The 23,485-nt window shown below is 56.6% G+C and overlaps 1 long non-coding RNA gene across 1 annotated transcript in view; it reads right to left on the bottom strand.

Moving 5' to 3' along the window:
• The window catches only part of LOC139829074 (uncharacterized), a 36,759-nt gene extending 31,483 nt beyond the window's left edge, over nucleotides 1-5,276 (bottom strand). The window contains exon 1 of the long non-coding RNA XR_011741291.1: nucleotides 5,031-5,276. This is a non-coding gene — a long non-coding RNA (uncharacterized lncRNA). The remainder of the gene's footprint in view (nucleotides 1-5,030) is intronic.
• Nucleotides 5,277-23,485: the final 18,209 nt, after the last annotated feature.

Here is a 23,485-nt window from a genome sequence, read left to right as displayed (position 1 = left end):
AAGATTCAGAGGCTCAAGTGATCTTCTCTTCACTCCTTCCCTCTTCAAGTGATGATGTGGGGTGGAATGGGAAAATTCAGTCTCTAAATGGTTGCCTCCAAGACTGGTGCTACAGGCAGGGCTTTGGTTTTTTTGATAATGGCTGGTTTTATAAGACTCCAGTCCGGACAGTGTTATGTAGGAAAGGCTTATCTCGCAGGGGCAAAAGGATGCTGGGGCAGGAATCAGCTGGGCTCATTTGGAGAGCTTTAAACTAGGCTCGAAGGGGGATGGGGCTGTAGCTGGGCTTGCCCCAGTGGGGCAGCATTCTAAAACAGATGAGGACCGGGTGGCCTCCTGTGCCCCTAGGGAGAAATTGGTGTGCTCTGCTCGCTCCCTGAAATGCCTGTGCACCAATGCGCGCAGCATGGGGAATAAGCAGGAGGAGTTAGAATCCTATGTTCGGTCGGGAGATTATGATCTGGTGGCAATTACAGAAACGTGGTGGGACAGTTCACATGACTGGAATGTGGTCACGGATGGCTACGCCCTTTTCAGGAAAGACAGGCCAGCCAGGCGTGGTGGTGGAGCTGCTCTCTATGTGAGAGAGCAACTGCAATGTACTAAATTCTGCCCAGGAGCGGATGAGGAACGAGTTGAGAGTGTATGGGTCAGGATCAAGGGACAGGCTGGCAGGGGTGATACTGTTGTAGGTGTCTCTTACAGGCCACCAGATCAGGCTGAGGAAGTTGATGAGGCCTTCTATGCGCAGCTGAGAGTGGCCTCACAGTCACAGGCCCTGGTTGTTGTGGGTGATTTTAACTCCCCTGATGTTTGCTGGAAGGACCATTCAGCCAGCCAGCCACAGTCCAGGAGGTTCCTCCAGTGCATTGATGATCACTTCCTCATGCAGATGGTGGAGGAGCCGACCAGGAGAGGTGCACTGCTGGATCTCATCCTCACTAACAAAGAGGGTCTGGTCGAAGCAGTAAAGGTCGAGGGCTGCCTGGGTTGCAGTGACCACGAGATGGTGGAGTTCAGCATCTCGTGTGGCAGGAACAGAACAGCAAGTAGAATTGCAACCCTGGACTTTGGCAGGGCTAATTTCGGCCTTTTCAAGCAATTGCTGGGGGAAATCCCATGGGCAAGACTGCTTGAAGGAAAAGGGGCCCAAGAGAGCTGGATTGCATTCAGAGATTGCTTCTTCCATGCTCAGGATCAGAGCATCCCCACACGTAGGAAGTCGAGGAAGGGAGCCAGGAGGCCTGCGTGGTTGAATAGGGATCTGTTGGGTATGCTCAAGCAGAAGAGGCGAGTTTACAGGTCATGGAAGCAGGGGCTGGCCACTTGGGAGGAATATAAGGCTGCTGTTAGAGGATGCAGGAGGGCAGCTAGGGTAGCCAAGGCCTCCTTAGAATTACAGCTGGCGAGAGGGGTCAAGGACAGCAAGAAGAACTTTTCCAAATACACAGCAGATAAAACTAATACCAGAGGCAATGTAGGCCCACTGATGAATGAGGTGGGTGCCCTGGTGGCAGAAGACACAGAGAAGGCAGAATTGCTGAATGCCGCCTTTGTCTCTGTCTACTCCGCTGGAGGCTGTCCTGGGGAGCCCTGTACCCCTGAGACCCCGGATGAAGCCAGGTTAATGGAGGAGTTTGCTTTAGTCGATGAGGACTGGGTTAGGGAACAATTAAATAGTCTGGACGTCCATAAATCCATGGGCCCAGATGGAATGCATCCGCGGGTGCTGAGGGAGCTGGCTGAAGTCATTGCTGGACCGCTCTCCATCATTTTTGCCAAGTCTTGGGAAACGGGAGAGGTGCCCGAGGATTGGAGGAAAGCAAATGTCACTGCAGGCTTCAAAAAGGGCAAGAAGGAGGACCCGGGTAATTATAGAGCGGTCAGCCTCACCTCTGTCCCTGGGAAAGTAATGGAACAGCTTATCCTTGGTGCCATCTGAAGGCACATCAGGGATAAGAGGGTCATTAGGGGCAGTCAGCATGGCTTTACCAAGGGTAAGTCATGCTTGACCAACCTCATAGCCTTTTATGAGAATGTGACAAGGTGGATGGATGATGGCAGAGCGGTGGATGTGGTCTACCTTGACTTCAGTAAAGCCTTTGACACAGTCTGCACAGCATCCTCACCGCTAAGTTGAGGAGGTGTCGTGTAGACAATAGAGTAGTGAGGTGGTCAATGGTGCGGAGTCCACTTGGAGGCCTGAACCTAGTGCAGTGCCTCAGGGGTCAGTACTGGGGCCAATGTTATTCAATATATTCATTAATGATTTAGAGGAGGGAATTGAGTGTACCATCAGCAAGTTTGCTGATGACACGAAGCTGGGAGGAGTGGCTGACACTGGAAGCTGTGCTGCCATCAGAGACCTGGACAGGCTGGAGAGTTGGGCGGGGGATAACCTGATGGAATTTAACAAGGGAAAGTGTAGAGTCCTGCATCTGGGCAGGAACAACCCCAGGTTCCAGTATAGGTTGGGGAATGAGCTATTAGAGAGCAGTGTAGGGGAAAGTGACCTGGGGGTCCTGGTGGACAACAGGATGACCATGAGCCAGCACTGGGCCCTTGTGGCCAGGAAGGCCAATGGCATCCTTGGGTGTATTACAAGGGGGGTGGTCAGTAGATCGAGAGAGGTCCTCCTTCCCCTCTACTCCGCCCTGGTGAGACCCCATCTGGAATATTGTGTCCAGTTCTGGGCCCCTCAGTTCCAGAAGGACAGGGAACTGCTGGAGAGGGCCCAGCGTAGGGCAACAAAGATGATTAAGGGAGTGGAGCATCTCCCTTATGGAGAAAGGCTGAGGGAGCTGGGGCTCTTTAGTTTGGAGAAGAGGAGACTGAGGGGTGACCTTATTAATGTTTATAAATATATAAAGGGTGAGTGCCACGAGGATGGAGTCAGGCTCTTCTCAGTGGCAAACAATGGTAGGACAAGGGGCAATGGGATCAAGCTGGAACACAGGAGGTTCCACTGAAAGATGAGAAGAAACTTGTTCATGGTGAGGGTGTCAGAGCCTGGCCCAGGCTGCCCAGGGAGGTTGTGGAGTCTCCTTCTCTGCAGACATTCAAACCCCCTGGACCCCTTCCTGTGGAACCTCAGCTGGGTGTTCCTGCTCCATGGGGGGATTGCACTGGATGAGCTTCCCAGGTCCCTTCCAATCCCAAACATACTGTGATACTGTGAGACTGTGATCCTTAATAAATACTGATCGCCGTTAATAAATACTGACCATCATTAATAAATACTGATCATCATTAATATTGATCGTTATTAATAAATACTGATCACCATTAATAAATACTGACCATCATTAATAAATACTGATCATCATTAATATTGATCGTTATTAATAAATACTGATCACCATTAATAAATACTGACCATCATTAATAAATACTGATCATCATTAATACTGACCCTTATTAATAAATACTGGTCACCATTAATAAATACTGACCATCATTAATAAATACTGATCATCATTAATATTGATCGTTATTAATAAATACTGATCACCATTAATAAATACTGACCATCATTAATAAATACTGATCACCATTAATAAATACTGACCATCATTAATAAATACTGATCATCATTAATATTGATCGTTATTAATAAATACTGGTCACCATTAATAAATACTGACCATCATTAATAAATACTGATCGCCATTAATAAATACTGACCATCACTAATAAATACTGATCGTTATTAATAAATGCTGATCACCATTAATAAATATTGCTCCTTATTAATAATGGTGATTGTCATTAATAAATACTGACCATCATTAATACTGATCATCATTAATACTGATCGTTATTAATAAATACTGATCACCATTATAAAAACTGACCATCATTAATAAATACTGATCATCATTAATATTGATCGTTATTAATGTATACTGGTCACCATTAATAAATACTAACCATCGTTAATAAATACTGATCGCCATTAATAAATACTGACCATCATTAATAAATATTGGTCGTTATTAATAAATGCTGATCACCATTAATAAATATTGATCCTTATTAATAATGGTGATTGTCATTAATAAATACTGACCATCATTAATAAATACTGACCATCATTAATACTGATCATCATTAATACTGATCATTATTAATAAATACTGATCACCATTAATAAATACTAACCATCGTTAATAAATACTGATCGCCATTAATAAATACTGACCATCATTAATAAATACTGATCGCCATTAATAAATACTGACCATCACTAATAAATACTGATCATTATTAATAAATGCTGATCACCATTAATAAATATTGATCCTTATTAATAATGCTGATCATCATTAATAAATACTGACCATCATTAATAAATACTGATCATCATTAATACTGACCCTTATTAATAAATACTGGTCACCATTAATAAATACTGACCATCATTAATAAATACTGATCACCATTAATAAATACTGACCATCATTAATAAATACCGATTGCTATCAATAAATACTGATCATTATTAATACTGATCACCATTAATAAATATTGATCCTTATTAATAATGCTGATTGTCATGAATAAATACTGACCATCATTAATAAATACTGATTGTCCTTAATAAATACCGACCATCATTAATAAATACTGATCACGATTAATAAATACTGACCATCACTAATAAATACTGATTGTTATTAATAAATACTGATCACCATTAATAAATACTGACCATCACTAATAAATACTGATTGTTATTAATAAATACTGATCACCATTAATAAATACTGACCATCACTAATAAATACTGATTGTTATTAATAAATACTGATCACCATTAATAAATATTGATCCTTATTAATAATGCTGATCGTCATTAATAAATACTGGCCATCATTAATAAATACTGACCGTTATTAATAATTACTGATCACCACTAATAAATACTGATCATCATTAATAAATACTGACCCTCATTAATAAATACTGAGCGTCATTAATAAATACTAGCCGTTATTAATAGTTACTGATCATCATTAATAAATACTGACCATCATTAGTAAATACTGAGCTCAAGGCTCAGGTTGGGCTCCAGGTCAGGCTCCAGGCTCAGGTTGGGCTCCAGGTCAGGCTCCAGGCTCAGGTTGGGCTCCAGGCACAGACTGGGCTCCAGGCTCAGGTCGGGCTCCAGGCTCAGGTTGGGCTCCAGGTCAGGCTCCAGGCTCAGGTTGGGCTCCAGGCACAGACTGGGCTCCAGGCTCAGGTCGGGCTCCAGGCTCAGGTTGGGCTCCAGCCTCAGGTTGGGCTCCAGGCTCAGGTTGGGCTCCAGGCTCAGGTTGGGCTCCAGGCTCAGGTCGGGCTCCAGGCTCAGGTTGGGCTCCAGGTTGGGCTCCAGGCTCAGACTGGGCTCCAGGCTCAGGTCCAGCGCTTCCCCGCAGAGCAGCCCGGGGCTCTGGGCAAAGCCACGCAGCTCGTCGCCCAAGGGAAACAGGTCCATGGTCACCGGGCTCCAAACACCCCGGAGCAAAAACCAGAGCGGCCCCAGGACACCCGGGCTCCCAAAGAGCCTGGAAAAGGGACACAAAGAGTTAAATTGGGGGGAGTGAAGTGGCTGCTGATGCTGAGAAACCCCCGGGGGTTCGGGGCTGGGGGGAAAGGGGGGATCTGTATGAAAACTGCTCTGGGGAAAAGGGGGGAAGGGGTTGGGCTGCACGGGAATGGGAGGAGGGACGGGAAAACGGGAGAGGGAAACGGGGGAAGAGGGAAAAGGGGGGAAAGGGGGAAAAAGGGAAAAGGGGGGAAAAGGGGGGAAAGAGGGAAAAGGGGGAAAAAGCAAGGAAAGAGGGAAAAGGGGGAAAAAGGGGGGAAAGAGGGAAAAAGGGGGGAAAGAGGGAAAAAGAGGGAAAAAGCGAGGAAAGAGGGAAAGGGGGGGAAAAGGGAAGAAACAGGGATAAAGGGGGAAAAGAGGGATAAGATGGAAAGAGGGGGGAAGAGGGAAAGGGGGGAAAGAAGGGAAAAGAGGGAAGAGGGAAAAGGGGAGAAAAGGGGGGAAAGAGGAAAAAGGGGGAAAAGGGGGGAAAAGGGAAAAAGGGGGAAGAGGGGGAAGAGGGGAAGAGGAAAAAGAGGGAAAAAGGGGGCAAAGAGGGATAAAGGGGAAAGAGGGAAAAGAGGGAAAAAGGGGGGAAGAGGGAAAAGGGCGGAAAGAGGGAAAAGAGGGATAAAGGGGGAAAGAGGGAAAAGGGAGAAAAGGGGGGGAAGAAGGAAAAAGGGAGAAAAAGGGGGAAAAGAGGGGGAGGAGGGAAAAAGGGGGGAAAGGGAGAAAAAGGGGGGAAACAGGGATAAAGGGGGAAAGAGGGAAAAGAGGGAAAAAGGGGGGGAAAAGGGGGAAGAGGGAAAAGGGGGAAAAACGGCGGAAAGAGGGAAAAGAGGGAAAAAGGGGGGGAAGGGAAAAAGGGGGGAAAGAGGGATAAAGGGGGAAAGAGGGAAAAGAGGGAAAAGGGGGATGAAAGAGAGAAAAAGTCTGTGGGGGGATTGATGGCGGATCCGCCCCAGCCCCGGGGTCTCTCCTGGAGGGGAGGGACGGGCGGGCTCCAGCGGGGGTGCTGAGGAGATGAGGGGACACGAGGGGCCCCGAGGGACACGAGGGGACGATGAGGGGACCCGAGGGACACGAGGGGACACGATGGGACATGAAGGGACACGAGGGGACGCGATCTCCTCACCCGGTGTTTCCCGCCCCGGCGCTTCCCGCCCGCCGGCGCCGCGGCCACGCCCCCTCGCCGCCGGCCACGCCCCCTCGCCGGCGTCACGTCCGGGAGTGTGTGGCGGGAAAAGGCGGGAGGGAGGAGAGGGAGGCGCCGCCGTTTTGGTGGAGGTTGTGAGGGGAACTGGGGGTCGGCGTGAGGGGCATTGGGGGTCGGTGTGGGGGGAGGAATTGGGGTCGGCGTGAGGGGCATTGGGGGTCGGTGTGAGGGGGGGATTTGGGGGGCAGTGTGGTGGTGGGGATTTGGGGTCGGTGTGAGGGGGGAATTGGGGGGCGGTGTGGGGGAGGAACTGAGGGTCGGTGTGAGCGGGACATTGGGGGTCGGTGTGGGGAGGAATTGAGGATCGGTGGGGGGGGCTTGGGGGGTCGGTGTGAGGGGGAATTGGGGGTCGGTGTGGGGGAAGTTGGGGGTTGGTGTGGGGAGGATTTGAGGGGTCAGTGTGGGGAGGATTTGGGGGTCGATGTGAGGGGCATTAGGGGTTGGTGTGGGGGGCAGGAACTGGGGGTCAGTGTGTGGGGGGGCATTGGGGGTCGGTGCGAGGGGGAATTAGGGTCCAGTGGGGGGGCACTGGGGGTCGGTGTTTGAGGGGGGAATTGGGGCGTCGGTGTGGGGGGGTCAGTGCAGGGGGGGCCTTGGGGGTCGGTGTGAGGGGGCATTGGGGGTCAGTCTGGGGAGGAATTGGGGGTCGGTGTGGGGGGGGGCATTGGGGATCAGTGTGGGGGGAATTGGGGGTCGGTGTGGGGGGGAATTGGGGTCTGGTGTGGGGGGGGGGACATTGGGGGTCGGTGTGAGGGGGAATTGGGGGTCGGTGTGGGGGGGAAGTTGGGGGTTGGTCTGGGGAGGATTTGAGGGGTCAGTCTGGGGAGGATTTGGGGGTCGATGTGAGGGGCATTAGGGGTTGGTGTGGGGGGCGTTGGGGGTCAGTGCGAGGGGGAATTAGGGTCCGGGGGGGGATTGGGGGTCGGTGTTTGAGGGGGGAACTGGGGGGTTGGTGTGCGGGGGCGGCCTTGGGGGTCGGTGTGAGGGGGCATTGGGGGTCAGTCTGGGGAGGAATTGGGGGTCGGGGGGGCATTTGGGGGTCGGTGGGGGGGAGCTGGGGGTCGGGGTTTGGGGGGAGCTGGGGGTCGGGTGGGGGGTGGATTGAGGGTCGGTGTGAAGGGAATGGGGGGACCATGAGGGGAACGGAGGCGCAGAAACAACTTTACAGCCTCCGGAGCCATGAACCTCCACACCCCGCAGGGCTCCAGAGCAGCTGCGTTCGTTTCGCCGTCGGGCGCAAGGGGAGCGATGGTTCCACCCCTCGTGCGCCGCTCCGAGCGGCAGGAGCTGCGTTTAAATACAGCGATGTGCTCGTGTCCCAACGACCCCAGAGCGCCCGCACACATCCAGAACCTTTCCCGCTCATCACTGCCGTAGTCTCCGCCTGGACGCCCCCTGTTCGCCTGCGCGGCGCCACCTGGTGCTCTGGAGGAGGGGTCTTTGGATGAAGGCTCCTTCAGCTTCCTCAGGTTTGGCTCCTTGTGTTGAATGGACTGGGACCCAAGCTCCAGGTCGGTTGAACCCAGCCTGGCACCCCCTTTTTGCTGTAAATCTCGGTTCTCTCGTCCCCTCGAGTTCACAGCTGGTGCCGTAAAACTCCTGATCCTGGCACTGCTGGGTTCTGGTTTCCTTACCATGAGTTCACCTAAAGCTCTGAACTAAGGGCTCGTGTGGCTCAGCCCTAAAGTGTTGGCTCGTTAGTGGGCACCCAATTATGTTTTGTTAACCCTTAAAATGTTCGTGCCCTCTATCAGACCCAGGAGTTCGGGCGGGGATTCAGTTCAGGAGGGACCCGGGAGTAACCCTAAGGACCCAGTAGTTGGGGGGTGTCAAGGGTTAAGATCGTGAAACTGTGGGGACCCCTAATGTCCCCAGGGGCCATTGTGACATCCTGGGGACCCTGCATTGTCCCCAGGGTGTTGTGACACCATGGGGACCCACTTTGTCCCCAGGGCCTATTGTGACGTCTCAGGATCCCCCATTGTCCCCAGGGCCCATTGTGACATTCTGGGGACCCCAAATGTCCCCAGGGCCCATTGTGACATTCTGGGGACCCCCTTTGTCCCCAGGGCCCATTGTGACATCCCAGAACCCCAATTTGTCCTCAGGGCCCATTGTGACATCCTGGGGACCCCCTTGTCCCCAGGGCCCATCGTGGCACCGAGGGGACCCCCCTCCCCCTAGTCCCCAGGGCCCATTGTGGCGCCATGGACACCCCCTTTGTCCCCAGGGCCCATTGTGACATCCCAGGACCCCACCTTGTCCCCAGGGTCCCTTCTGACAGGGTGGGGACCCCCCTTTCTCCCCAGGGCTCATTGTGACGTCCCAGGACCCCTCGTTGTCCCCAGTGCCCATTGTGACATCCTGGGGACCCCCCTTGTCCCCAGGGCCCATTGTGAAATCCGGGGAACCCCCTGGTCTCCAGGGCCCATAGTGGTACCGTGGGGACTCGTCCTGTCACTTGGGTCCATTGTGACACCATGGGGACCCCGCCTTTGTCCCCAGTACCCATTGTGACATCCTGGGGACCCCTTTGTCCCCGGGGCCCATTGTGACATCCTGGGGACCCCCCTTTGTACCCAAGGCCCATTGTGACACCGTGGGGACCCCACTTCTTTCCAGGACCCATTGTGGCATTCTGGGGACTTCCTTTGTCCCCAGGGCCCATTGTGACATCCTGGAGACCCCCTTTATCCCCAGAGCTCGTTGTCGCACCATGGGGACCCCCTTTGTCACTGGGGCCCATTGTGACATCCCAGGACCCCCCATTGTCCCCAGGGCCCATTGTGACACCGTGGGGACCCCGCCTTTTCCCCAGGGCCCATTGTGACGTCTCAGGACCCCCTTTGTCCCCAGGGCCCACTGTGGCACCATGGGGACCCCCTTTGTCCTCTGGGCCCATTGTGACATTCCAGCACCCCACTTTGTCCCCAGGGCCCATTGTGACACCGTGGGGACCCCCCTTGTCCCCAGGGCCCATTGTGACAATTAAGGGACCCCCTTTGTCCCCAGGGCCCATTTTGACATCCCAGGACCCCACTTTGTCCCCAGTGCTCATTGTGAAATTCTGGGGACCCCCCTTGTCCTCAGGGCTCATTGTGACAGCCGAGGACCTTACTTTGTCCCCAGGGCCCATTGTGACATCCCAGGACCCCCCACTGTCTCCAGTGCCCATTGTGACATCATGGGGACCCCCCCTTTTCTCCAGGGCCCATTGTGACGTCCCAGGACCCCCTATTGTCCCCAGAGCCCATTGTGACATCCCAGGACCCCCCATTGTCCCCAGGCCCCATTATACACATCCTGGGGTCCCCCTTTGTCCCCAAGGCCCATTGTGACACCGTGGAGACCCCATTTGTCACTGGGGCCCATTGTGACATCCCAGGACACCCCATTGTCCCCAGGGCCCACTGAGACATCCCGGCGACCACCCTTTGTCCCCAGGGCCCATTATGCACATTCAGGGGACACCCCTTTGTCCCCAAGGCCCATTGTGACATCCTGGGGAGACCCCATTGTCCCCAAGGCCCATTGTGGCACCATGGGGACCCCCTTTGTCCCCAGTGCCCATTGTGACATCTTAGGACCCCACTTTGTCCCCAGGGCCCATTGTGACATCCTGGGGACCACCGTTGTCCCCAGGGCCCATTGTGACATCCCAGGAGCCACCGTTGTCCCCAGGGCCCATTGTGACATCCTGGGGACCCCCTTGTCCCCAGTGTCCATTGTGGCATTCTGGGACCCCCGTTGTCCCCAGGGCCCATTGTGGCACCATGTGGACCCCCTTTTTCCCGAGGGCCCATTATAACGTCCCAGGACCCCCCATTGTCCCCTGGGCCCATTGTGACACTGTGGGGATCTCCTTTGTCCCCAGGGACCATTGTGACACTGTGGGGACCCCCTTTGTCCCCAGGGCCCATTGTGACATCCTGGGGAATCCCTTTGTCTCCAGGGCCCATTGTGACGTCCCAGGACCCTGCTTTGTCCCCAGGGCCCATTGTGACATCCTGGGGAACCGCTTTGTCCCCAGGACCCATTGTGACGTCCCAGGACCCCCCCTTGTCCCCAGGGCTCATTGTGATGTCCCAGGATCCCCATTGTCCCCAGAGCCCATTGTGATGTCCTGGGAACCCCCTTTGACCCCAGGGTCCATTGTGACACCATGGGGACCCCCTCTTGTCCCCAGGGCCCATCGTGGCACCGTGGGGACCCCCTTGTTACTGGGGACCCATTGTGACACTATGGGGACCCCCCTTTGTGCCCAGGGCCCATTGTAACATCCTGGGGACCCCCTTGCCTCCAGGGCCCCTTGTGACATCAAAGGATCACCCTTTGTCCCCAGGACCCATTGTGACATCCCAGGACCCCACTTACTCCCCAGGGCCCATTGTGGCACCATGAGGACCCCCTTTGTCACTGGTGCCCATTGTGACATCCCAGGACCCCCCATTGTCTGCAGAGCCCATTGTGACACTATAGGGACCCCCCTTGTCACTGAGGACCCATTGTGACACCATGGGCACCTCCCCTTGTCGTCAGAGCCCATCGTGACATCCCAAAACCCCCAATTGTCTCCAGGGCCCATTGTGACATCCTGGGGACCTCCCTTTCTCCCCAGGGCCCATTGTGACGTTCCAGGAACCCCCATTGTCCTCAGGGCCCATTGTGACATTCAGGGGACCCCCTTTGTCTTCAGGGCCCATTGTGACACCATGGAGACCCCATTTGTCACTCGGGCCCATTGTGACATCCTAGGACCCCCCATTGTCCCCAAGGCCCATTGCGACATCCTGGGGACCCCCCTTTGTCCTCAGGGCCCATTGTGACATTCAGGGCACCCCTCTTTGTCCCCAGGGCCCATTCTGATACCATGGGGACCACTTTGTCCCCAGGGCCCACTGTGACATCCTGGGGACGCCCTTTGTCCCCAGGGCCCATTTTGACACCATGTGCACCCCCCTTTGTGCCCAGGGCCGATTGTGACATCCTGGGGACCCTCTTTGTCCCCAGGGCCCATTGTGACATCCTGGGGACACCCCATTGTCTCCAGGGCCCATTGTGAACATCCTGGGGACCCCCTTGTCCCCAGGGCCCATCGTGGCACCGTGGGGACCCCCCGTTGTCCCCAGGGCCTATAGTGACACCGTGGGTACCCCCTTTGTCCCCAGTGCCCATTGTGACATCCTGGGGACCCCCCTTGTCCCCAGGGCTTATTGTGACATCCTGGGGACCGCCTTTGTCCCCAGGGCCCATTGTGACATCCCAGGACCCCAAGTTGTCCCCAGGGACCATTGTGACACCGTGGGGACCCCCTTTGTCCTCAGGGCCCGTTGTGAACATCCTGGGGACCCCCTTGTCCCAGGGGCACATTGTGGCACCATGGGGACCCCCTTTATCCCCAGGGCCACTTGTGACATCCTGGGGACCCCCCTTGTCCCCAGTGCCCATTATGACATTCTGGGGACCCCCTTTGTCCCAGGGGCACATTGTGGCACCACGGGGACCCCCTTTGTCACCGGGGCCCATTGTGACATCCCAGGACCCCAAGTTGTCCCCAGGGCCCATTGTGACACCATGGGTACCCCCTTTGTCCCATGGGCCCATTGTGACATCCTGAAGACCCCCTTTGTCCCCAGGGCCTATTGTGACATCCCAGGACCCCCCATTGTCCCCAGGCCCCATTATACACATCCTGGGGTCCCCCTTTATCCCCAGGGCCATTGTGACACCATGGGGACCCCCTTTGTCCCCAGGGCCCATTGTGACGTCCCAGGATGCCCCATTGTCCCCTGGGCCCATTGTGAAATCATGGGGACCCCCTTTGTCCCCAGGGCCTATTGTGACATCCCAGGACCCCCCATTGTCCCCAGGGCCCATTGTGACACCGTGGAGACCCTCCTTGTCCTCAGGGCCCATTATGACATTTAGGGGACTCCTCTTTGTCCCCAGGGCCTATTGTGACATCCTGGGGACCCCCCTTTACTCCAGGGCCCATTGTGACGTCCCAGGACCCCCTATTGTTCCCAGGGCCCATTGTGACATTCTGGGGACCCCAAATGTCCCCAGGGCCCGTTGTGACATCCTGGGGACCCCCTTTATCCCCAGGGCCCATTGTGACATCCTGGGGACCCCCTTTGTCCCTAGGGTTCATTGTGACATCCCAGGACCCCCTATTGTCCCCAGTGCCCATTGTGACATCCTGGGGACCCCCCTTGTCCCCAGGGCCCATTGAGAAATCCGGGGAACCCCCTGGTCTCCAGGGCCCATAGTGGTACCGTGGGGACTCGTCCTGTCACTTGGGTCCATTGTGACACCATGGGGACCCCGCCTTTGTCCCCAGTACCCATTGTGACATCCTGGGGACCCCTTTGTCCCCGGGGCCCATTGTGACATCCTGGGGACCCCCCTTTGTCCCCAAGGCCCATTGTGACACCGTGGGGACCCCACTTCTTTCCAGGACCCATTGTGGCATTCTGGGGACTTCCTTTGTCCCCAGGGCCCATTGTGACATCCTGGAGACCCCCTTTATCCCCAGAGCTCGTTGTCGCACCATGGGGACCCCCTTTGTCACTGGGGCCCATTGTGACATCCCAGGACCCCCCATTGTCCCCAGGGCCCATTGTGACACCGTGGGGACCCCGCCTTTTCCCCAGGGCCCATTGTGACGTCTCAGGACCCCCTTTGTCCCCAGGGCCCACTGTGGCACCATGGGGACCCCCTTTGTCCTCTGGGCCCATTGTGACATTCCAGGACCCCACTTTGTCCCCAGGGCCCATTGTGACATCCTGGGGACCCCCCTTTGTCCTCAGGGCCCATTGTGACATTCAGGGCACCCCTCTTTGTCCCCAGGGCCCATTCTGATACCATGGGGACCACTTTGTCCCCAGGGCCCACTGTGACATCCTGGGGACGCCCTTTGTCCCCAGGGCCCATTTTGACACCATGAGCACCCCCCTTTGTGCCCAGGGCCGATTGTGACATCCTGGGGACCCTCTTTGTCCCCAGGGCCCATTGTGACATCCTGGGGACACCCCATTGTCTCCAGGGCCCATTGTGAACATCCTGGGGACCCCCTTGTCCCCAGGGCCCATCGTGGCACCGTGGGGACCCCCCGTTGTCCCCAGGGCCTATAGTGACACCGTGGGTACCCCCTTTGTTCCCAGTGCCCATTGTGACATCCTGGGGACCCCCCTTGTCCCCAGGGCTTATTGTGACATCCTGGGGACCGCCTTTGTCCCCAGGGCCCATTGTGACATCCCAGGACCCCAAGTTGTCCCCAGGGACCATTGTGACACCGTGGGGACCCCCTTTGTCCTCAGGGCCCGTTGTGAACATCCTGGGGACCCCCTTGTCCACACGACCCATCGTGGCACCGTGGGGACCCCCCGTTGTCCCCAGGGCCTATAGTGACACCGTGGGTACCCCCTTTATCCCATGAGCCCATTGTGACATCCTGGGGACCCCCTTGTCCCCAGGGCCCATTGTGGCACCATGGGGATACCCTTTGTCACTGGGGCCAGTTGTGACATCCCAGGACCCCACTTTGTCCCCAGGGCTTATTGTGATACCATGGGGACCCCCCTTGTCCCCAGGGCCCATTGTGACATTCAGGGGGACTCCTCTTTGTCCCCAGGGCCTATTGTGTCATCCTGGGGATCTCCCCTTGTCTCTAGGGCCCATTGTGAGACTGTGGAAGACCCCCTTTGTCCCCAAGTCCCATTGTGACGTCCCAGGACGCCTCGTTGTCCCCAGGACCCATTGTGACTCCATGGGAACCCCCCCTTGTCCCCAGGGCCCATTGTGACATCCTGGGACCCCCCTTTGTCCCCAGTGCTCATTGTGAAATCCTGGGGACCCACTTTGTCCCCAGGGCCCATTGTGGCACCATGGGGAGCGCCTTTGTCACTGGGGACCATTGTGACATTCCAGGATTTTACTTTGTCCCCGGGGCCCATTGTGACATCCTGGGGATCCCCCTTTGTCGCCAGGGCCCACTGTGACACCGTGGGCACCCTCTTTGTCCCATGGGCCCATTGTGACCTTCAAGGGACCCCCCATTGTCCCCAGGGCCCATTGTGACATCCTGGGTACCCCCTTTGTCCCCAAGACCCATTGTGACATCCTAGTATCCCCCGCAGTCCCCAGGGCCCATTGTGACATCCTGGGGATCCCTTTGGCCCCAGGGCCCATTGTGACAGGGCGAGGATCCCCCTTGTCCCCAGGGCCCATTGTGAAACCGTGGGGACCCTCTTGTCCCCAAGGCCCATTGTGGCACCGTGGAGACCCCCCCTTTGTCTCCAGTGCCCATTGTGACATCCTGGGGACCCCCTTTGTCCCCAGTGCTCATTGTGACAGTGTGGGACCCCCCTTGTACCCAGGGCCCGTTGTGACATCCTGGGGACCCCCTTTGTCCCCAGGGCCTATTGTGACATCCTGGGGAGTACCCTTTATCCCCAGGGCCCATTGTGACATCCTGGGGACCCCCTTTGTCCCTAGGGTTCATTGTGACATCCCAGGACCCCCATTGTCCCCAGGGCCCATTGTGAACAACCTGGGGACCCCCCTTTTTCCCCGGGCCCAATGTGGCGTCCCAGGATGCTTCGTTGTCCCCTGGGCCCATTGTGACATCCCGGGGACCCCTTTTGTCCCCAGGGTCCATTGTGACATCCTGGGGCCTCCCTTTGTCCCCAGGGCCCATTGTGACATCGCAGGAGCCCCCATTGTCCCAAGGGCACATTGTTACATCCTGGGGACCCCCTTTGTCCCCAGGGCCCATCGTGGCACCGTGGGGACCCCCCCTTTGTCTCCAGTGCCCATTGTGACATCCTTGGGACCCCCCTTGTCCCCAGGACCCGTTGTGACATCTTGGGGACCCCTATGTCACCAGAGCCCATTGTGATATCCTGGGGAGCCCCCTTTGTCCCCAGGGCCCATTGTGCACATCCTGTGGACCCCTCTTTGTCCCCAGGGCCCATTGTGATATCCTGGGGAGCCCTCTTTTTCCCCAGGGCCTATTGTGACATCCTGGGGACCCCCTTTGTCCCCAGGGCCTATTGTGACATCCCAGGACCCCCCATTGTCCCCAGGGCCCATTGTGACACCGTGGAGACCCTCCTTGTCCTCAGGGCCCATTATGACATTCAGGGGACTCCTCTTTGTCCCCAGGGCCTATTGTGACATCCTGGGGACCCCCCTTTACTCCAGGGCCCATTGTGACGTCCCAGGACCCCCTATTGTTCCCAGGGCCCATTGTGACATTCTGGGGACCCCAAATGTCCCCAGGGCCCATTGTGACATTCTGGGGACCCCTCTTTGTCCCCAGGGCCCATTGTGGCACCATGGGGACCCCCTTTGTCCCCAGGGCCCATTGTGACATCCCAGAACCCCAATTTGTCCTCAGGGCCCATTGTGACATCCTGGGGACCCCCTTGTCCCCAGGGCCCATCGTGGCACCGAGGGGACCCCCCCCCCCTAGTCCCCAGGGCCCATTGTGACACCATGGACACCCCCTTTGTCCCCAGGGCCCATTGTGACGTCCCAGGACCCCACCTTGTCCCCAGGGTCCTTTCTGACAGGGTGGGGACCCCCCTTTCTCCCCAGGGCTCATTGTGACATCCCAGGACCCCTCGTTGTCCCCAGTGCCCATTGTGACATCCTGGGGACCCCCCTTGTCCCCAGGGCCCATTGTGAAATCCGGGGAACCCCCTGGTCTCCAGGGCCCATAGTGGTACCGTGGGGACTCGTCCTGTCACTTGGGTCCATTGTGACACCATGGGGACCCCGCCTTTGTCCCCAGTACCCATTGTGACATCCTGGGGACCCCTTTGTCCCCGGGGCCCATTGTGACATCCTGGGGACCCCCCTTTGTCCCCAAGGCCCATTGTGACACGGTGGGGACCCCACTTCTTTCCAGGACCCATTGTGGCATTCTGGGGACTTCCTTTGTCCCCAGGGCCCATTGTGACATCCTGGAGACCCCCTTTATCCCCAGAGCTCGTTGTCGCACCATGGGGACCCCCTTTGTCACTGGGGCCCATTGTGACATCCCAGGACCCCCCATTGTCCCCAGGGCCCATTGTGACACCGTGGGGACCCCGCCTTTTCCCCAGGGCCCATTGTGACGTCTCAGGACCCCCTTTGTCCCCAGGGCCCACTGTGGCACCATGGGGACCCCCTTTGTCCTCTGGGCCCATTGTGACATTCCAGGACCCCACTTTGTCCCCAGGGCCCATTGTGACACCGTGGGGACCCCCCTTGTCCCCAGGGCCCATTGTGACAATTAAGGGACCCCCTTTGTCCCCAGGGCCCATTTTGACATCCCAGGACCCCACTTTGTCCCCAGTGCTCATTGTGAAATTCTGGGGACCCACCTTGTCCTCAGGGCTCATTGTGACAGCCGAGGACCTTACTTTGTCCCCAGGGCCCATTGTGACATCCCAGGACCCCCCACTGTCTCCAGTGCCCATTGTGACATCATGGGGACCACCCTTTTTCCCCAGGGCTCATTGTGACGTCCCAGGACCCCTCGTTGTCCCCAGGCCCCATCGTGACATCCTGGGGACCCCCCTTGTCCCCAGGGCCCATTGTGACATCCGTAGGACCCCCTTGTCTCCAGGGCCCATAGTGGCACTGTGGGGACTCATCACTTGGGCCCATTGTGACATCCTGGAGACCCCCCTTTATCCCCAGGGCCCATTGTGACACCGTGGAGACCCCATTTGTCACTGGGGCCCATTGTGACATCCCAGGACACCCCATTGTCCCCAGGGCCCACTGAGACATCCTGGCGACCACCCTTTGTCCCCAGGGCCCATTATGCACATTCAGGGGACACCCCTTTGTCCCCAAGGCCCATTGTGACATCCTGGGGAGACCCCATTGTCCTCAAGGCCCATTGTGGCACCATGGGGACCCCCTTTGTCCCCAGTGCCCATTGTGACATCTTAGGACCCCACTTTGTCCCCAGGGCCCATTGTGACATCCTGGGGACCACCTGTGTCCCCAGGGCCCATTGTGACATCCCAGGAGCCACCTGTGTCCCTAGGGCCCATTGTGACGTCCTGGGGACCTCCCTTTCTCCCCAGGGCCCATTGTGACGTTCCAGGAACCCCCATTGTCCTCAGGGCCCATTGTGACATTCAGGGGACCCCCTTTGTCTTCAGGGCCCATTGTGACACCATGGAGACCCCATTTGTCACTCGGGCCCATTGTGACTCCTAGGACCCCCCATTGTCCCCAAGGTCCATTGCGACATCCTGGGGACCCTCCTTTGTCCTCAGGGCTTATTGTGACATCCTGGGGACCGCCTTTGTCCCCAGGGCCCATTGTGACATCCCAGGACACCAAGTTGTCCCCAGGGACCATTGTGACACCGTGGGGACCCCCTTTGTCCTCAGGGCCCGTTGTGAACATCCTGGGGACCCCCTTGTCCACACGACCCATCGTGGCACCGTGGGGACCCCCCGTTGTCCCCAGGGCCTATAGTGACACCGTGGGTACCCCCTTTATCCCATGAGCCCATTGTGACATCCTGGGGACCCCCTTGTCCCCAGGGCCCATTGTGACACCATGGGGATCGCCTTTGTCCCCGTGGCCCATTGTGACATCCCAGGACCCCGCGTTGTCCCCAGGGCCCATTCTGACATCCTGGGGACCCCCCTTGTCCCCAGGGCCCTTTGTGACATCCTGGGGACCCCCATTGTCCCCAGAGTCCATTGTGACATCCTGGGCAGCCCCGTTTGTCCCCAGGGCCCATTGTGACATCCCAGGACCCCCCTTGTCTCCAGACCCCATTGTGACATCCTGGGGACCCTGTTGTCACAAGGGCCCATTGTGACACCGTGGGGACCCCCTTTGTCACTGGGGCCCATTGTGGCATACCAGGACTCCACTTTGTCCCCAGGGCCCATTGTGACACCGTGGGGACCCCTTTGTCCCCAGGACCCATTGTGACATCCCATGACCTCCCCTTGTCCCCAGGGCCCATTGTGACATCCTGGGGACCCCTTTGTCCCCAGGGACCATTGTGACAGGGTGGGACACCCCTTGTCTCCAAGGCCCATTGTGACATCATGGGGACCCCCCTTTGTCCCCAGGGCCCATTGTGACATCCTGGGGATCCCGTTTGTCCCCAGGGCCCATTGTTACATCCTGGGGACCCCCTTTGTCCCCAGGGGCCATTGTGACATCCTGGGGACCCCCCTTGTCCCCAGAGCCCATTGTGACATTCAGGGGACCCTCTCTTTGTCTCCAGGGCCGATTGTGACATCCTTGGGACCTCGTTTGTCCCCAGGGCCCATTGTTGTACCATGGGGACCCCCTTTGTCCCCAGGGCCCATTGTGGCACCATGGTGAACCCCTTTGTCACTGGGGCTCATTGTGACATCCCAGGACCCCCCGTTGTCCCCAGGGGCCATTGTGACATCCCAGGACCCCCCGGTGTCCCCAGGGCCCATTGTGACATCCTGGGTCCCCCTTTGTCCCTGTCGAGGGTTAAGATTGCGGGGTGACAATCAAACCCTGGCAGATGTGTTGTCAACCTCCTCTGCCCCCCACTTCCCCCTTCTGTCCCTCCCTCTCCCCCCTTCCCACTCAGCACAGGCGATCGGGAGGGGAAGAAGCACAGAGGGGAGAGAGCTGGAAAAGTTCAAGATGTTTTACTGATGCTACTGATGAGAACAGAGAAAATAATACAAATATACAAAACCCATCTTGTAAGTCTGAGCAACTGCAGAGCCAGCACCCAAAGTTCTGGACTGGACTCTGCAGCCAACCGGAGCTGGATTCAGTCTCTCACTGGCCTCCGTTCGCAGGGACGACCAGCAAGGTCCTCTCCTGATGTCGGCCATGAGCAGAAGGGAAGGAAAAAGGCAAAAGGGAAGGAAAAGGGACAAGATCCTCGTGATCTCCCGCTTTTATATGAAGTATTCACGTGAACGGAATGTTATACACAGTTGCTCACCGGTTTCTCGTTGCCCCTCTCGCGAGATGTCCATCTGTGCTTGTCAATAAGTTTCCATTGCATTGCTGGGTTTGCCAAAACATGTGTCTGGTTCTCCAGGAAAATGCAGCTGACATGAAGGCTTTGGCTGACAGGCAAAATTCACTAAAAGAGAAACTTGTTTTTACCAAAACCAGGACAGGTGGGGCGCAGAGGCTGCTGAGACATGGAGATGGACTGGGACACGGGGGTGGGCTGGGACATAGAGATAGGCTGGGACATGGATGGCCTGGGTCACAGAGACTGCTGGGATGTGCAGACGGGCTGGGTCATGGGCACGAGTCAGAGCCAGCACAGGAGCAGGGAGGCTGGGGCAGCTCCATCCTGCAGACGTGCTTGTCCTGGCCATGCCAGCCATGGGATACGTGCCCCAGCACAGACACACACCCGTGGGACACACAGCTGGCCACAGGGACCCCAGAGACACACGCACGCCCCGTGCCATCATTCCAGTTCGTTGGTGGAGCCGTGGGGGTCACTGGGGTGGCGGTGGCGGTGGCCAAGGGTGGCGAGGGTGGCACCAAGGTGCTCACAGTCCAAACTGATCACTGTGTTTAAAAAGATAATCGAGGGGGAAGGGCAACCAAAGAGCCAGGAATCCATATTTCAAATAAATCAATAAGGTGAGAGGGTTGTTAATTAGATGAATGAGACAGGTAAACTGAGGCCAGCCCTGGGGAGTCTGTAACCCCTGCAGTGCCAAGCGCTGGGCAGCAGGGCAGGGAATGTGCAGCTGGGGTTGGTGGATGTGTAAGCGGGGGCTTTTTGTCCCATTCCCTGTGCTGTCCTTGGGTAGAACACCTGGTCTTGCCAAATCGTTTATAAAATACGCTTTGCTGAGAGATCCTGCCCGGGGCTGTTCTCTTGGCAAGGGGATTGTTTCCCACAGCAGGGTTTGGCAGCAGAAGTTTGACAGGACAAGAGGGCCCATGAGGTCAGAAAGCACAGCAGAGCTGGAACGTGGGGTCACAGGCACCAAACCCAGCTCGGGTGGAGCCAAGAGGGTCCCCTCGTGTGCAGGGCCCAAAGCGCCATCTGTAGCATCTGCCCGTCCTTCTGAGCGCCCAGAGCCCTCTTCTTGGGGCCAAATCCCCATGTTTAGGGTCCCAACGCGTCTTTCATCACCCACGGCCTTTGGTCAGGGCCCGCAGCTTCATTTTCAGGTGGAGCCGCTGCCTGGCAACAACCGCCCGGAAGTCTGTGGACAGCCAGGGGATGAAATGCAGCCAATCACATTTGAGGAGGCGGGGCAAGTCATGTGATTGAAACGTAAGCAGCCAATCGAGCTTTGAGACCTGCAGGACAGTTGGCGACAGTTGGACAAACTGGGCAGCGCTCAGGGGCGGGCTGTGCTGGCTGCACCAATCACACCTGGTGGGAGTGCAGCAGAGGGATGATTGACAAATAACCTGACCAATTATTTGGTGGGGGGAGCCAGTGGGAAATCCCAGACAGCCAATCAGAGAAAAGAGCGGGTCAGGGAAGGCGGACACTGTGGGGGGAGTAACCCCTCAGGCCGCCAATCAGAGAGAGTATCACCTCAGGGCAGGGCGAGCCCCAAAGCAGGACAGAATCACTGCCCAGGCAGCCATTGAGCTGCAGGATCAGCTCAGGGGAGGAGACTGACAGCCCTCCCGACCAATGGTGGCGCAGCCCAGGCTGAGCAGGCGGTTGCTCTGCAGGCGGCCAGCGTGAGCTTTGCCATGGCGCCCGTGGAGCTGCCCGAGGCCGAGCAGCGCCCGGCCCAGCCCTGGGGCCCTTTTTCCTCCCTCTGGGGCCCTGGAGATGTCTTGCTGCCTCTGGCCCAGGTGTGTGTGGGCTGCTCTGGCCTTGTTCTCCTGGGCGGGGGAGGGGGCAGGGGGCACTTTCTGGAGAGGAGCTGCTGGGGCTGGGGCTGGAGAGAGCAGGAGAAGGGGAAGCAGCTGGAGGGTGGAGTGCAGGGGATCCCCACAGCTGCTGCTGCAGCTGCACCAGAGACAGCTGCCCCTCTGGGTGAGGAAGAGTCCCTGTGAGCAGCCTCAGCAGAGCAGATCACAAACGTGCACCGCAGGGTCTGTGTAAGTGGGGAAAATCACTGTCCGGCCGTATAGTGTGTGTGTGGGGGGGGGGTGCGTCTGGGGAGCCTCGTGCTGTGAGAGCTGTCAGACACCCATGTGTTCTCTTAGGTGCGGGATGGACAAACGGCTGGAGCTACAGAATAGGAGGGGAGGGAAAGGCAGGCAGACAGAAGGGCCTGAACTGCACAGCTTGCCTGGCAGTGCAGAGAGCAGGAACTGTGGTGAGTGCTGGGGCCTTGGGCTCATTTCATCCTGTTTTGTGCTCCCCTCCCTCCCTCCCTGCTCCCTCCTCTTTCCTACCGTGTCCTTCTCTCTCTTCATCTCTTCTCTCTCTGCCCCTCTCTGCTTCTTCCTCACCGTTTCCTCCACCCGTCTCCACCTCTGTGCAGGGTTTCTCGTATCTCCCTCTCTGTCTCCGCTGCTCTGTGCTTCTCATCATCCCTGGTTTCTCTTTGTCACATTCTGCTCTGTTGCTGTGTCCTGCTCCCTGCCCCATCATTTCTCACTGTATCCCTCTGTCCTGCTCCCTGCACCTGTTCCTGCCCCTCTTCTTTTTTACTCCCTCTCCATCTTGCTGCCCGCCCCAGGATTTTTTCCCCAATCTCTGTCCTGCCCCCAACCCTTGTTGTTCTTTCTCTCTCCTGCTCCCCTTCTGTCTTCTGCCTGTCTTCCCTTTCCCGGCTGCTTCTTTCTCCAGCTCTGTCCAGATTACTGCCCCTCTTCCTTTTGATGTCTTTCTGTCCTGGTTTTCTTTCTGTCTCCCATCCCTGTTCCCAGTGCCATCCCTTCTCACTATATCACCCCTGTCCAGCTGGCTCTGCCTTTTCGTTGTCTTCTCTTCCTCTTTCCTGCTCCCCAGCCCTCTTTTCCTCTTTCTCCAGCTCCTTGCTGCATGTTTCCCCTTTCCAGTCTCTTCATTTGGATCCCAACTTTGCTTTATTTCTCATTCCCTTTGTTCTGTTCCCTGTCTTTCTTTTTGTCTCTCCATCTGTGCATCCCCCTCCCTGTCTTTCTCCAGCCCCTTCCTGCTTCTCCTCCTCCCCCCTCCCCATCTCTCTGTCCTGCTCATCAGCCCTGCTGGTTCTTCCTCCCTGTCTCATCCCAGCTCATTGTGCCTTTTTGCCTTCATCTCTCCGTCCTTTTCCCTGTGTGTTTGTTTCTCTCTCAGCTCCTCTGTCTTCTCTCTTGTCTGATTTGTCTCTTGCTAGTCCTCTGTCCTTCTCCCCAGCAGCTTCAACTGAATGGCCAGGTGTCCCTGCACTCTGGTGGTTCCTCATCACTGCCCTGGGCTGTGTCTGTAGGGCTGGGGATCATTTAGGAGCTGCTCTCCTTCTGCAGACAGCAGAGCCTGGTGCAGCTACAGCAGAGGTTGTTCTCAGCTGCTGCTTATGCAGCTCGTTGGAAGAGCAGCTGTGGGCCTTCTTTGGAAGGGAGGTTTCTTGTTCTGTGCTTACTGCTCCTGGGGACCCTGCACAGGAGCGGTGTTGGGGTCTGCAGGGACGGGTGGGACCTGCTGTGATTCCTGGTGAACGTGAACTGAACTTGTCCTGATGTACTCGAATGAAAACAGACTGACTGGAGATGGTTTACTGCCCTGTTTCAGTTCCAAACTACATGTTTGGCACTGGAGAACATGAGACTTTGTG

Source organism: Patagioenas fasciata, chromosome 13, assembly GCF_037038585.1.
Source record: "Patagioenas fasciata isolate bPatFas1 chromosome 13, bPatFas1.hap1, whole genome shotgun sequence".
Classification (NCBI taxonomy): Eukaryota; Metazoa; Chordata; class Aves; order Columbiformes; family Columbidae; genus Patagioenas; species Patagioenas fasciata.
This window is presented reverse-complemented; position numbering and strand designations above follow the sequence as displayed.